The sequence below is a fragment of the Caretta caretta genome, chromosome 8 (assembly GCF_965140235.1).
Source record: "Caretta caretta isolate rCarCar2 chromosome 8, rCarCar1.hap1, whole genome shotgun sequence".
NCBI lineage: Eukaryota > Metazoa > Chordata > Testudines > Cheloniidae > Caretta > Caretta caretta.
Window position 1 is genome coordinate 50,555,870 of NC_134213.1, and position 14,076 is coordinate 50,569,945.

Below are 14,076 nucleotides of genomic sequence, written 5' to 3' on the forward strand. Positions count from 1 at the left end.
ATTGACAGGACAGTAGGGGAAACAACCAACATGGGAGTTCATCTGGAAGCAGCTCAGCCACGTGAACAAAGAAGTGCATAGGGCTTAATACAGCTCCACTTGTTCAACTTCACCTGCATTCAGTTTCACTCCTTGCAAATGAAACAGGGTGGAACTGCTCTGGGGATGGATCAGGAGGGTGCAGCGAAGGAGGCTGTTGTCCATTGAGCCTTATCTCATTTGCTACAGAAGTTGGAAGGTGTGTAGTGAAGGAGGTAGGGGACTGCAGTAAGAGAATGCTGCCCTGCAGAACTGGATTCTGTTGCCTCTGCCACAGAGTTCCTGTGTGATGCTGGGCAAGCCCCTTAAATCCAGCTTTTCACACATGGTCACTAATTGTGTGATCTTCAATATCCGTGTGCCCGACTTGAGACCCTGGCGTGTGATTTGCAGAAGTGTTGAGCGCTCACAAGTGCACCCAAAGTCAATGGGAGCTGGGCCTGAGTAGCTAACTTGCTATCTATACTGCTGAATATGCTGAAAATTGGGGCCTAGCATCTCAGACTGGGCACACAAATTAGTGGACACATTTGACCTTAATCTTCCTGTTTCTCAGTTCCCCATCTGTAAAATGGGGATAATACCCCCACATCTCCCAGGGATGGCATGAAAATAAATTCATTAAAGTCTGTGAAGCAGGCAGACACTGTAGTGATGAGCACTGTAGAAAAGCCCATGAGAAAACAATTTTCACCACAGCAGGATTGGAATAGCATGCAGTATATAAGGCCTGGGGCCACCCATTGAACAATGAGGAGAAAACAAAATATGGGCTAGGTGCTCATTCAGTGAGCGCTGTGCACTGAGTGTACCATGGAAATTCTGATCACATAATTAAAAGACTGTATCATGCTGCATACACATGTGGGGGGCAGACCTAAGGTCACACCAGCAACCTTAATTTGGGTATTTCTTAGCATTGGAGTGCTTGATTTTGCAACCTTCATACTGGTTAGGTACTTTTGGGGATGTTATCTATACATATGATACAAAACCCTTAAAGAGACAGTTGCTCTGTGGTGCTGAAAGAAAACATTGGCACAAGGGCGCCACGTCTAAAGTCCTGAAATGTCTCTTTTTGTTGTTTTTGTTTTTTACAGTCCTCCAAGGGCTCCCGTCTGTCTCAGACAATCAGATTTGGAATGCAAATCACTAACGTGTTCTCAGTTAGGAGCAGTGCATGGCTGCAGGCTATAGACACAACACAGACTTGAAATGGCATCTGCCTCTGTGTCTAGGAGTATCTCTCTATTCAGCACGTCAGCCTCTCTAGGATGAAATACTGGAGACATCTAGGGCTTCCTTATGAAATAATGGATATGTCCCTCTTCCTAGATATAGATTCACAGCCATCCCTGCCCAATACTCTGGGCAAAGGCACCTCCTGTGGTCTATGACTCTTTACTGTATGCACGAGTTGGGTAACTAGGGCACATGCAGAGCTCCAGCAAATTATTAATAACCACGTTTTGGGGGAATTCAGCTTTATTTAGTGAGCAATGTACTTATGCACCTGTCTCTCTAAATATGAGTGGTCTATTTGAAATCAGTGGAATTACTCACATGCTTCAAGTCAGGCATGTGTTTATGTACTTTGCTGCATACTGACAATGCCGTTAATAAGCAAAGTTGAGTGTGATTCAGTAAAGATAAGGCTGGGAACTGTGTCCCAAAAACCTCTTGCTGCCAACTAGCAGAGGGCACAAGATGCATCAGAGTTACAGGGCGTGGTATTTACAGTCTACCATGAAGTGTCATGTGTGGTCTCTACCGAAAGCCTGTGTCACAATGGTCAGCATCTTCTTTGCAAAACGTATGTGTAGATTGTATGTAAGGAGATATGATATGTCTGTATATTGGAAATTATGTTCTCAGAGCCTTTCAGTTAAAGGCAGGTCACCCAGAGGTAAGCTTCCTTCACACAGGTTCCACCAGACAGGAGGTGGGCAGCACTTACCTCTCTGGCTGACCATTGTGTATTGTGTCATACAATGGAAGTTGGGTTGCTGACTGAGTCAAATGCTAATGAAGAGATTGCAGGGACTTCAGGGGAAAATTAACAGGAAGAGGTGAACAGCAGGGGGCACCTACAAACAAACATAAGAACGGCCATACTGGGTCAGACCGATGGTCCATCAAGCCCAGTATCCTGCCTTCTGACAGTGGCCAGTGCCAGATGCTTCAGAGGGAATGAACAAAACAGGTAATCATCAAGTGATCCATCCCCTGTCACCCATTCCCAGCTTCTGGCAAACGGAGGTTAGGGACACCATTCCTGTCCACCCTGGCTAATAGCCATTGATGGACCTATCCTCGATGAACTTATCTAGTTCTTTTTTGAACCCTCTTATAGTCTTGGCCTTCAAAACATCCTCTGGCAAGGAGTTCCACAGACTGTGCACTATGTGAAGAAATACTTTCTTTTGTTTGTTTTAAACCTGCTGCCTATTAATTTCATTTGGTGACCTCTAGTTCTTGTGTTATGAGGAGGAGTAAATGACACTTCCTTATTTACTTTCTCCACACCCATCATGATTTTATAGACCTCCATCATATCCCCCCTTAGTTGTCTCTTTTCCACCATACTTTACAGGTGGAGAATAATGGACTGGTCTAATATATCTAGGGGTGCGGAGAGAGGTCTTGGCATTCTGCTTCTGGGAGACAAGATGCCAATGGGCTTGGCCATTCTGGTGCAAAAACCCTGTGAGAAGAGGCTTTGGGGGAGCAGGACCTTGATAAGACAAGAGCAGTGGCAGATTAGGCATTGTGCCAACAGGGCCCGTGCCAAGGGGCCCTGGCCAATTGGGAGGCCCCCAGAAAAATTGGCTCCCCCACACCCTGACCCGCTCTGCCCGCCTGGTGCTCCTGCATGCCAGGGAGTGGAGTTGGGGCATGGGGGCTTGCCTCGCTCTGCCAGGCACTCCTGCATGCCAGGGAGCAGGGTAAACCCCTGTGCCCCAACCCCATTGGGGCAAGCCCCCACGCTCCTGAGCAGGAGTGCAGGGGAGTAGGGGAGACTGCAGGCAGAAGGGGTGAGGAGGGGCCCCCCATTTGCTCTGCCCCAGGGCCAGTGATGAGCTGCCAAAATCTTAACAACCGGTTCCCTATAAAAAGTTCTGATTTAAGGGGTGTGCCCCAGTATTTATTTTTTGTACCATGCGTCTGTATTTTAAAAATTCCTCCCGGACGGCGATTTAAGAACCAAAAAGCCTGACCTGTCCGGGAAAATACAGATGTATGTTAACCCTGCCTAAAGTTCTTTTTTAAAAAGATGGGTCTGAACTAGAAATGAGCTCCGTTTCACATGTGTGGGTCCCCGCCACTCCCTGGGGGTGTGTTAGGGTGACCAGATGTTCCGATTTTATAGGGACAGTCCCGATTTTGGGGTCTTTTTCTTATATTGGCTCCTATTACCCCACTCCCCCTGTCCTGATTTTTCACACTTGCTGTCTGGTCACCCTAGGGTGTGCACATGTGTGGGTGCCAGCTGCTCCCTGCCCCCCTCATTGAAGCAGGTGTGCAGGGTTATTGCCCTGGGAACTGCAGGGCACCAGTGGGCGTGGGGCCAGCTGAAGACAGGGGTGTGGGGCAGGGCTAGCTGGAGGCAGGGAGTGTGCGGCTGGCTGCAGGCAGGGCAGGGCAGAGGGTACGGAGCTGGCTGGAGACAGGAGGGTGCGGGGTTGGCTGAAGGCAAGGAGCTGACTGGAGGTAGGGGCTGGCTGCAGGCAGGGCATGGGGGTGCAGGACGGGCTGGAGACAGGGGCTGGCTGCGGGCAGAACAGGGGGTGCGGTAGCTGCTGGTGCAGGCAGGGCAAGGGGTGTGGCAGGGCCAGGCAGCAGCCTACGTGGCTCCCGCAGTGCAGCGCCCCCGGCGGCCGGAGGAGGAATTACACCCCTTCCCGGCCAGAGCCCATCAAAGCCTCAGGGTCCCCTGCAGGGAAGCGGTTAATAACCGGTTCTAAAACTGCTTCAAAGTGTAAGAACCAGTTCGCACAAACCGGCTCCAGCTCACCACTGCTCAGGGCCCCATAAACTCCTAATCCGCCTCTGGACAAGAGGGTATCTTCTCAGTTATGTTGAGGTGCTAGGATGTGGGGGATGATTTTACTTTCTATGTAACCTTTTGTTTCCAATAGTTCTGTTGCTGTTATTGGAATCTCTGTTCCTTGCTCACTAAACTTAGCCTCGCTTTCTCTATCACCATGTCTAAATGAGACGTGCTACGCAGAGCTGAGCTCTAAGGTGTAACTAGGAACTGGTAGTGTTCTGTTCCTTTGGGACCAGCAGCAATACTGTGCGCATCCATTGGAACAGGGGCTGGACAGCGCAGAGGGATGCTCGGAGGACTCAGGGATTGGACTGTGCCTACCGCTAGCCTGCATGAGAGCTACTGGAGCCTGCACAGGATGAGAAGGGGGGAGATTATGTTGCTTGGCAGGCACAGACAAGGCTTTCTCATGCTAAAGGCCTGGGGATAGGGAGGTGCCTCACAAACTTAGGTACCCCTTCCCTTTTTGACCTCCTCTTCCTTCCCTTCTTGTTGGAGGCTGTGAAGTTTAAAGTGCCCTCTCATCACCCTTCCAGTGCAGCAGTATAAAAAGGTAACCATTGTCAGCCCTGGTGAAGCGTCACGTTTTCACAAGTTTGCAAATAGCACATAACATTTGTGGGCTTTTGCCTTGAAGTTTTTTCCCCTGGGTCCGTGCAATCAACAACAGCAGCAGCTGCCACAAGGCCATCTTGGCAGGTGACAAATGATCAGCTGTTCTGCTGTGAAACCACCCCGCCATAACGGCGGACTCTCTCCCTGGAGAGGAATCCTGCCATGCTGACTGCAAAGATCTCCACACAGAGTGGGGAAAGGGTCATCTTCCCCTGCAATCTCAGTCATAAATCAGAACATAACACATGTCTGAACTACCCCAATTTACATCAGCTGGGACTGTGGTCTCATAAGGGAGCCCTGCACAGAGATGAGCATTAGGAGGCATTTGAAGGGATGGGAGGGGAAACAAGCACAGAGAGGGGAAGAGACTTGCCAAAGGCCACCTGGTAAGTCAGGACTAGAATTCAAGCCCCCTGGCACCCAGTCTAGTACCCTAGCCCGTAGGCCAGTGTTTCTCAGTCCTTGCAGGTTGGTGACCCTATTAGCTCTCCCAGGCTGAGAAGGTGGAGCCTGGCCGGTATTTGGCAACTTTCTTTAGGAAATGCAAGAGTCTCCTCATTTGTCATCAAGGGTTCTCAGAGGAAATGCTGAGTCTGCTCAAAAGAGTCCCTTCTCTGGGAACTCAACCATCCCACCTTTGACTCCGTTCCTGAGAGATCAGCATAGTCCACCCACCCCTCCCTTGGCCACATAGCACTGTCTCTTGCTCTAACTTCCCTACAGTATTAGCCATGTACCTGAGTGACTAAGGACTGAGCATGCATTTTTAAGATAAACATTTTTATTAAAACAACAGAAAATTCAGAGGCAGTGAGAACTAGTGCAGTGTTTCTCAAATGGTGGGGCACGACCCCTTGGGAGGTCAGGAAAGGCAATCAAAATGGGGGTTGTAAGGTACTGAAAATTGTATGACAGTTCTAAAGCAGTGAGAATAAAATTTCCAAAATAGCTCTGGAGCAGCCAAAGCTTCGTTATTATGGGTAGGCGGGGGTGGGGATGGGGATACTTTTTTCTACTATGATTTTACAGTAAACATGGGGGGGGGGGGTCATGAAAATTTTTGGTTTTGAATATGGGGTCACCAACCTGTAATGACTGAGAAACACCCATCCAGGTGAGCTACGGGGAAGCGCCAGGATTGGGGCAGTCAGCTGTGTGTGAGAGATGGTGAGGGACCCTTGGAGGAGTGCACGATGGTCCTGGAGGCGGCACATCCAGGCTTGTGCTGAGTGGGTGCTGAGATCGCATTTCCAGAGCTTTGCCAATGGGAGAGTCAGCCTGCCAAATCGCCACTTCCTTTGTAATCCATTGCGCCTGTATCCTGCTCCCTTTGGCCACACAGGCTGCGGCCCCTCTGAAGTCAGGTACGTATGGAGTTATACTGTCTGTGTAAAGAGAAAAGGAGGACTTGTGGCCCCTTAGAGACTAACAAATTTATTTGAGCATAAGCTTTCGTGAGCTACAGCTCACTTCATCGAATGCATCACGAAAGTAGCTCACGAAAGCTTATGCTCAAATAAATTTGTTAGTCTCTAAGGGGCCACAAGTCCTCCTTTTCTTTTTGCGGATACAGACTAACACGGCTGCTACTCTGAAAACTATCTGTGTAGTGGCAGATCCTCTTTTTTCTCTCCTCTCAGCATGCAGTGCTGCTGTGCGCCAGTCTGGCTCGCTCTTTACCCTACCTTCCCAGTTTCAAGATGTCCCAGAGAAGCAATGCTGCTGTTAATATTGCATCATCATCAAAACACCAGCACCGAGACAGGCTTCACGCTTTCTCCTCCATTACAGACAGCGGCCCCATTGATAGCAGCCTCATCTCCAAAATAAACAAGTCTTAGAAGCTGAGGCAAGCAGTCTCCCAGGACTCCGAGTGGCAATGGGACACGGAGCTGAGCTGTACACAAAAGTCGAACGATGCCTGACAGAGCTCAGGAGAGAGGAGCTGGTTTAATAACAATCTCATCAATTACTGAGCTTTCAAATCTCACTCATATGAGCATATACTCTCTCTGTGCTGGTGTTTGGGCCGGATCCAAAACCCACTGAAGGCAGTGGGAGTCTTTCCCCCTCGTTTTCCTATGCATGCAGAATCCAGGGGCACATTCCTGCAGCTACTGCCCGAAAGGAGAGCACAGTGTTGCCAATAGACAGAGAGCAGATGTGCCAGTATCATAGAAGATTAGGGTTGGAAGAGACCTCAGGAGGTCATCTAGTCCAACCCCCTGCTCAAACCAGGCCCAACCCCAACTAAATCATCCCAGCCTAGGCTTTGTCAAGCCAGGCCTTAAAAACCTCTAAGGATGGAGATTCCACCACCTCCCTAGGAAACCCTTCCCAGTGCTTCACCACCCTCCTAGTGAAATAGTGTTTCCTAATCTCCAACCTAGACCTTCCCCACTGCAACTTGAGACCATTACTCCTTGTTCTGTCATCTGCCACCACTGAGAACAGCTGAGCTCCATCCTCTTTGGAACCCCCTTTCAGGTAGTTGAAGGCTGCTATCCAATCCTCCCTCACTCTTCTCTTCTGCAGACTAAATAACCCCAGTTCCCTCAGCTTCTCCTTGTAAGTCATGTGCCCCAGCCCCCTAATCATTTTCGTTGCCCTCCCCTGGACTCTCTCCAATTTGTCCACATCCTTTTTGTAGTGGGGGGCCCAAAACGGTACACAATACTCAGGATGTGGCCTCACCAGTGCCAAATAGAGGGGAATAGTCACTTCCCTCCATCTGCTGGAAATGTTCCTACTAATGCAGCCCAATATGCCATTATCCTTCTTGGCAACGAGGGCACACTACTGACTAATATCCAGCTTCTTATCCACTGTAATCCCCAGGTCCCTTTCTGCTTAGCCAGTCGGTCCCCAGCCTGTAGCAGTGCATGGGAGTCTTCCATCCTAAGTGCAGGACTCTGCACTTGTCCTTGTTGAACCTCATCAGATTTCTTTTGGCCCAATCCTCCAATTTGTTTAGGTTACTCTGGACCCTATCCCTACCCTCCAGTGTATCTACCTCTCCCCACAGTTTAGTGTCGTCTGCGAACTTGCTGAGGGTGCAATCCATCCCATCATTCAGATCATTAATGAAGATGTTGAACAAAACCGGCCCCAGGACCAACCCCTGGGGCACTCTGCTTGATACCAGCTGCCAACTAGACATCAAGCCATTGATCACTACCTGTTGAGCCTGATGATCTAGCCAGCTTTCTATCCACCTTAGAGTCCATTCATCTTTAACTTGCTGGCAAGAATATTGTGGGTGACCATATCAAAAGCTTTGCTAAAGTTAAGGTATATCATGTTCACTGCTTTCCCCATATTCACAGAGCCAGTTATCTCATCATAGAAGGCAATCAGGTGGGTCAGGCATGACTTGCCCTTGGTGAATCCATGTTGAATGTTCCTGACCACCTTCCTCTCCTCCAAATGCTTCAAAATGGATTCCTTGAGGACCTGCTCCATGATTTTTCCAGGGACTGAGGTGAGGCTGACTGGTCTGTAGTTCCCCAGGTTCTCCTTCTTCCCTTTTTTAAAGATGGACACTATATTTGCCTTTTTCCAATTGTCCAGAAGCTCCCCTGATCACCACAGATTTTCAGAGATAATGGCCAATGGCTCTGCAATCACATCAGCCGACTCCCTCAGCACCCTTGGATGCATTAGATCTGGACCCATGGACTTGTGCACATCCAGCTTTTCTAAAGAGTTCTTAACCCGTTTTTTCACCACTGAGGGCTGCTCACCTCCTCCCCATGCTCTCCTGCCCAGTGCAGCAGTCTGGGAGCTGACCTTGTCTGTGAAGTCCGAGTAGTTCTGAACTGAAGTCAGATACACTTTTATTCCCTATATGTGACATCATGGAACTAACCCCCTCATCTTCAGAGGTCCTGCTCTTTGATGACTTCCTGATCTCTAGTGCATTCTTATAGGAACATTTTCCCAGAATTCCCTTGCTCTGGCTATCCCTTTAATATGGTACAGCCAAACAACTGCAGTGCGAATCTGGCCATTTTGTAACTGGCAGCATCTGTCTTCTAAGCCATGAGTGCTTGCTACATTTCCTCCTGCTTATTGCCAAGAGATGGCATGTTCTCACACGATGAGACACCAGCAACCAAACTTAATCCTTTACCACCACTGTTAGGATATAGATATTCAGGCCTGTCTGCAAAGGCCTGTACTTTAAGAATTTAGGTGTATTCTTATCACTTGGCTAGTTCTAGAGGTATAAAAGAAAGAATCAAAATCACTGTCTGCTGGTGTAAGGGCCTTCTGTTACTGTGACAGTCTGAGGCCCTGTTCTTAGGCTAAGCAGCAGAGGCAGCCATAAGCTAGGAAGCGAACAGTCACATCCTCACATTCCAAACTAGTCACATTGAAATAAGGTGCTATTGGGCTGTTAGGCACTATCAGGACAGGATTGTATTCCTATCACCTCCAGAGAAAGGGAAGTACCTAGAAAATGTAAAAGGAAACTTAGTTTGATAGCATCCTGTCTGGCAAGAACTCACTTATCAATAGCTGGGATGTGAAATCCTCACTTCTGTATTGTCTTGTCATTATAGTTCCCACTTTGCTATTGTTTGTCTGTATAATCTCTGTCTGGTTCTGTGATTGTTCCTGTCTGCTGTATAATTAATTTTGCTGGGTGTAAACTAATTAAGGTGGTGGGATATAATTGGTTACATAATCATGTTACAATATGTTAGGATTGGTTAGTTAAATTTCAGGAAAATGATTGGTTAAGGTATAGCTAAGCAGAACTCAAGTTTTACTATATAATCTGTAGTCAATGAGGAAGTGAGTGGGGGTGGGTGGCAGGGGGTGGGTGTGTGGGTGGGTGTGGGAGATGGGAACAGGGAATGGGGGTAAGAAAATTGGAATCATGTTTTGCTAAAGGGGGAAATGGGAACAGGGAATGGGAGTAAGGAAGTTGGAATCGTGTTTTGCTAAGGGCAGGAATGGGAACAGGGACACAGGCGTAAGGCTCTGTGGTGTCAGAGCTGGGAAGGAGGACGCTAAGGAAGGAAACTGGAATCATGCTTGCTGGAAGTTCACCCCAATAAACATTGAATTGTTTGTACCTTTGGACTTCGGGTATTGTTGCTCTCTGTTCATGCGAGAAGGACCAGGGAAGTAAGTGGGTGAAGGAATAAGCCCCCTAACAACCACCACCACCTCTGAGCAGCCTGTGGGGACACAATAGGCTCTAGAAGCGTCTACCTTATGGCTGTGGTAGCAAGGCTACCGTTAATATTGCATTGTCATCAAAGCGCCAGCACTGAGATAGGCCTCATGCCTTGGTAGCAAGGCCAGTGTGGAGATCTTGGCTAATAGTCCCACCCCATGCCCTTGCCAAGCTGCAGATGCTGAACTTGACAAGGGTCCAGCCAAAGCCACTAGCAGGATGGAGAGGAGGGACAGGACAGGAGACACGTGTCCTTCACTGCCATCATCGGTAGCAACTGACTGTCCATTTCAAGGGGGTGCCCCAAAAACAAGCCTCACTCACAGCAGAGAGGGGCACAAGCTGTACAATTCAGGTCTAGGTTGGCGTGAAACCTCACAAACATCACTGGTGTTTCAATCCAAGCTTTTGGTATGGGTCCTTCCTTCTGACCTCAAGGGAAGCATCCAAGTTGGACAGTCAGAGCCTATCCTTGTCCCTGATTCTGCCACCTATGCAGAGGGTTATGAATGGCCGGCGTGCATGGCATCTACTGCTCACCAGCACTACAGGTTTAACCTCTTCTGAAAAGGGGCAGAAGGGGCCCCAGTGGTTGTGTGTGTGATGAGGAGTGGAAGGAGTGGGATTAGCCTAAAATGTCAACCTAGAAAGGCCCATGCTCTTTACCAGAGCTCTAGGTCATCCTGTGCCTACTCCCTACACCCCTCCCCCCCGCCACCTTGCCAACAGGCCATAGGATTCTATTTAGTGTATCAAAATCCCCTCGCCTTGCACTGTTCCCTTGCATGGCTGTTACAGGAATCCCCATAGCTGTAGGGATCTGGGGAGAAAGAAGGGAAGTGGGGTGTGTGTGTATTTTCTTGTAATCTTTATTTAAATAACTCCTGGCATGTTAGCACTATTTACTCTTAGCTGAGCCTCCTGACCAGCAATAGGTCTGGTGTCTGTCTAACATGGCACTGAAAGGAAGTGTCCTTCATACACAAAAATTTCAAGATGGAGAGGGCAATGGAGCTGATAGTGTGATGGGGAAAGGCAGAATCAAAAACCCCTCCATCTCAAATGTTACAAAGTGTATTTTGGAATCTGTGTTAGCAGGACTTCATGGCTCTGGCAAAATCCAGCACTCGTTACTCTTCAACAGACAGCATCTATATTGCCTATCCTCTCTGGAATGAACAGCATATCTTTCCATCTATGGCAGCCCAACAGATACAGCCAGAATCTCCCTTTTGTATGATCTAACTTACTGAATGTCTCTCTACTGAAGCCACCATCAGAACCATGTTCTGAACACAATGCTACTATTCCTACCCACGACAGGAAGGGTAAGGGTGGGAGGAACTCCATTTATACCATCATGAAGAGGAACCCTGGCCACACAGAGATGAGAAATCCCACACACTACTGAGATATCCTGCAGAAAAACATCTAATTTTAGCTTACATTCATGTCCACACATGCAGAAGTGTTAGTTGTTTTCATTTAATATTGTGGCACTGAACCCTGGCATTCTCCTAAACCCAATCTGTCATTGTGTATTTCCTTTTGCAGATGAGTCAGTGCAGTTGACTATAAACAGCTTGTGGTTTCGGCTGCTAGAGTCAAGCCAGGAGGTTTGGCTTGGCTCGGCCTTTGAATTTCCTGGCTTGCCTAGGTCTATTATCTAGGCTGTTCACATTAATACATGAAATAGAGCTGGCCAGTAGCCTTTTAATCCTGAATAGGCCCTTTAGCCATTGTTAGCAAACCCCTTCTCTGTTTTGAGCACAAAGACAGTCCTTGAATGGGATTTCATGTTAAATGTTGTGATGCACGTTAAAGCATTGCAAACATTGTTAGAAAAGTTGGGCCAAATTCTCTTCTTGGTTACATCTGTGTAAACCTGGAGTGACCTAGCTGACATCATTGGAGTCACCCTGGATTCACACTGGTAAAACAGAGCATAATTTGGCCCAATATTTGTTATTTAGGGAAGTTGTTACCTATTTTCCTGGAGTGACGGGTATATCACAGTAGTACCTATAGTCCCAGCTGAGATTGGGGCCCATTGTGCTAGGTACTGTACACACACATCATAAGTTCCTGCACTAAAAAACTTACAATCTAAATGCTTGTTCATGAATTATTATGAAAGGCTGTCCTCTGTATCTGACAGTGAAGTCACAGCATCCCATGTGTTCTCCTGTGGCTGTATAGACAATCTGTGAGGAGCAAGATCACTAACAGATGTTGTTGATGTAAGCCTTCAGAGACTGCAGAGTTTTCCATCAATTCTATACCTTATGCACATGCTCTTTTGAGGGTTGTGTAATTCAGAATGCATACAAAAAAAGAGACCAAGAAACACCAGTGTGAACACACAGCCTTGTTTCACTGCATTCAGGATGGGAAATGGTTTAGGGAGGCTACTAGCTGAGAGTACTTGACCAGTCATGTTGTCATGGAATTGACAGATGATGTTAACAAATCTATTGGGACAGGCAAAGTTTTCTAGAATTTTCCAGAGGCCATTTCTACTCACAGTGTTGAACTTTTTTGGGGAGGGTGCGGGAGCCAAAGACGACAGCCCACAATTCCATGTTTTGTTTCGTGAATTTTCCCTGAATCCATCTCACATCAAAAAATCACGGCTGTCGTGCTCCAACCTGATCTAAATCTACACTGGGTCTCTATTAGAAAATTATCTGACACTGTTTCAGACAAGCTGTTTGAACAAAATACAGGCGAGGATTTTACCACAGACAGATAGCAGGGAGCTACCCTGCTTTGTTGCCTTTATTTTTATATAGTGTAACTATGATTGCATTTTTGAAGCTCTGAGGAATTTTCTCAGCTTCCCAGATATCCTGGATAATTTCTTGTAGATAGTTGACAGTTTGGGGGCCTGCAATTTACAAACTTCAGCTGGTATGCTCTCTTTGCCTGGCTTCATTTGTTTAATAGTTTTTTCCACTTCCTGAGTGATAGATGGTTGGGCAATTTCTTCATTTATGGGGTACTGCGTTAGTTCCTGCAGGACCTGTGAGTTGACAGTAGAGAGATGGTTGAATAGCTCCGTAAAATGTTGCAGTCATCTTATCCTTGGTTAAAGTAGGTCCATCTGAACTTTTAAGTGGAGCTAGCCCAGAATTTGGTGAGCCATAAATGGCTTTCAGGGACTCATTCAACAAATTTGTGGTGTGAATATCAGTGTAACACTGTATTTTTTCTGCTTTATTTTCCCACCAGTTACCCTGTAGAACACAAAGCTGTTTTTGAGCCTTGGCTTCCAGGTACTTGAATTTGTCTTTCTTTGATGTTGATTCTTTATAATTTTGCCAAGACAAAACCACATCATTCTTTTCCTTGGGGATCTTTTTGATTTCATCATCATTTTCATCAAACCAATCCTGATGCAGTCTTTGATTTTTGTCTAGAGCTGCTTTGGAGGCTTGAAGAATGGCTGATTGTGAAGATATCCCACTTTTCCAATGTGTTATTGGGTGAGGAGGCAATGCTATCCATCTTTTCCTCCATGTTTTCCCTCAGTTTTTCTGGATGAAATGGATGTCTCAGCTTTGTTATGTTCAGTTTTGGTTTAATCCATTCAGCATTGTTTTGCTTAGCACGGACATTGAAAATGGCTCTGATCATCCTGTGGTAAATCCAACAGTTAGTCGCTCGCATTGCTCTGGCCATTTTGATGTCCCTTATGTCTCTTGGCTGTATAATGATGTACTCAGTCAGGTGCCAGAGCTTTGACCTCAGATGGATCCAAGGGTTTTTTATTTGTCAGCTTGCCTGAAAGTTGTATTGGTAATAATGAACTCACAAGCAGCACGCTTGCTGACCAGGGGGAGATCACTGCTGTTCATTTTCCAAATTGCATTGTTCTTTATCACACCACTCCAAACCTCGCTATCTTCTCCAACTCTGGCATTAAAGTCTCTCAGAAGTATGCACTTGTCTTCACTGGCTATAAATACGATTATGTCATCCCCAATAGAGTAGAACTGCTCCTTTGCTTCTTCTGTACTGTTCATGATTGGAGCACAAGCACTGAGACAAGTGTCGCAAAGCGGGATTTTCCGCTGGGAAGTTGTCAGGTCATTGGGTGTTCATTTTGGTCCCCTGGCAAGTCTTTTGGTGATTTCAGGTGGCAGTTTCTCATGGCATTATCATGTATCTGAGAGACTGA

At 47.1% G+C, this 14,076-nt stretch overlaps 1 long non-coding RNA gene across 1 annotated transcript in view; it reads left to right on the forward strand.

The window, feature by feature from the left end:
* The window catches only part of LOC142073094 (uncharacterized), a 41,124-nt gene extending 27,333 nt beyond the window's left edge, over nucleotides 1-13,791 (forward strand). Inside the window, exons 2-3 of the long non-coding RNA XR_012669782.1 lie at nucleotides 13,128-13,171; nucleotides 13,316-13,791. This is a non-coding gene — a long non-coding RNA (uncharacterized LOC142073094). The remainder of the gene's footprint in view (nucleotides 1-13,127; nucleotides 13,172-13,315) is intronic.
* Nucleotides 13,792-14,076: the final 285 nt, after the last annotated feature.